The sequence below is a fragment of the Callorhinus ursinus genome, unplaced genomic scaffold (genome assembly GCF_003265705.2).
Source record: "Callorhinus ursinus isolate GAN/ISIS: 27379988/994484 unplaced genomic scaffold, GSC_fseal_2.0 scaffold19, whole genome shotgun sequence".
Taxonomy (NCBI): domain Eukaryota; kingdom Metazoa; phylum Chordata; class Mammalia; order Carnivora; family Otariidae; genus Callorhinus; species Callorhinus ursinus.
This window is the reverse complement of record NW_027397081.1, coordinates 26,084,923-26,087,142: the sequence shown is the minus strand read 5'-3', so window position 1 is coordinate 26,087,142 and position 2,220 is coordinate 26,084,923.

Below are 2,220 nucleotides of genomic sequence, written 5' to 3'. Positions count from 1 at the left end.
CATCCATCATCACATACAGGTACAAGGAAAAAAACGGTTTTTTCCCTTGTGATAAGAACTTTTAAAATCTACTCTCTTAGCAACCTTCAAATACACCATACAGCAGTGTTAGCTAAAATGTCGTGCTGTATGTTATATTCCTCGTGTTTACTTATTTTACAACTGCAAGTTTGTACATTTCGGCCACCTTCATCCAATTTCCCACTCCCTACCCCTGGCAGTTTCTTACAAAATTAAACATACTCTTACCGTACCTATGGTCCAGCAATTGTGCTCCTTGGTACTTACCCAAAGGAGCTGAAAACTAATGTCTACACAAAACATGCCCACTGATGTTTAAAGCCACTTTATTCATAATTGCCAAAAGTTGGAAACAATTGAAATGTCCTTCAGTACATGAGTAGATAAATAAACCATGGTACATCCAAAGGAATATTATTCAGTGCTAAAAAGAAATGAGTTATAAAGCCATAAAAACACATGGAGGAAACTTTGAATTCATATTCCTAAGTGAAAAAAAGCCAAACTGAAAAGGATACATATTGTACGATTCCAACTATATGACATTCTGGAAAAGGTAAAACTACGGAGACAATAAAAAGATCAATGGTTGCCCAGGGTAGGAGAGCAGGAGGGAGGGAAGGAGGGATGAATAGGTGGAACTGAGATCATTCAGAGGATTTTTAGGGTAACAAAACTATTCTGTTTGATGCTATAATAATGAATCCATGTCATTTGTCAAAACTCACAGAATCTACAACACCAAGAATAAACCCTAATGTAAACTACGGACTTTGGGCAATAATAATGTGTCAATGTAAGTTCATTGATTATAACAAATGCACCACTCTGGTGCAGGATATTGATAGCAGTGGAGGCTGAGTGCAGGTCAGGGCAAGGGGTATATGGGAAATCTCTGTACATTCTGTTCAATTCTGCTGTGAATCTCACACTGCTCTGAAAAATAAAGTCTGTTTATAGGGCACAGCAGCTTGTAATAACACTGAAGAAGAACTGGATTGGATTTTTTTGAAGTCAGAATGAGTTTAGGTCCCAAAACAATGATAAATTCTAGCTGGATAAAGAGGTGAAACAACCTAAAACATCAGCTAGAGCCATGTCATCATAGATGCTCTGTAAATATTTGTAGAACGAATCAATAACTTATGCCACCTTATCTGGACCTGAGGCATAGATGGCAACCACCATTCCAGATGGCTCCAAATATATGTGTTCATTTTGTTGTACTGTCTTTCTCCCCTACTAGAATGTAAGCTTCACCAGACCTTGTCTGCTTGCTTACTGCTCATGCCCAGGGCCTAGAGCAGTGCATGGCACATAGTACGTTTTTGATAAATATTGGAAGGAAGAGAGGGAGAGAGAAAGGGAAGAAGGAGGGAGGGAAGGAACAAATGAACAAACAAAGGAAGGAAGGACCTACCATTTGCTCACCACTCAACAAGGCTGTGAATAATACAAAGGAAAAATAAAGCACTCTCCTTGTCCCTAAGAATCTCAGTCCTGTGAGAAATGACAAAATATACCAAAACAAACTGAGTGAATAATAGAAGCAATTCGCTATGCTGAATATAATCAAAAGCTAAATATATTTGAACACAGACAAGTGTTATGGGAACCAGAAAAGAAAGAGAACTACATGGAAACCAGATATAGTTGTAAAGACTCAGCTGTGTGTATTTCTCTGGTCCTACAGAGCATGTCCCTCCATAAATAGTCAAGACACACCATATCATGTTCTCTGAATTGGTTCTGCAGAAATTTGCCCAAATCTTTCTGAAACGCACATTACCCACAGCTTCAGGGGTGTCCAATGACCTGAAAATCCCTGAGCTCCTTATTCTCATTATTGCTATTCCTTCCATTGACCTATAAATCCAATCTCCCCAGTCAGCCCTCACCCAACCCTCTCTCTCTTTCTAGTGGGGGAGGGGCAGAGCACAAAGTCACTCCTGCACTTTCTTTGACTCCCTTACTGATATTTTCCTCACCTTTTGCTCTCTGTCTCTTCCACTCAGTCTCAACAACCCTTCTTTACTCATCTCTTGGCTTGCTTTTAATCTTTTCTTTTTCCCCAGCAGTGTCCACTCCATTTTCTTTTCTTTCCTTACTTCTGGATCTTTCTACACAGACACTTACATTTATAGCTCACCTCATTGCCCCATTTTTAATAACTGGGAAACATCCTGGCCAAAAGCATTT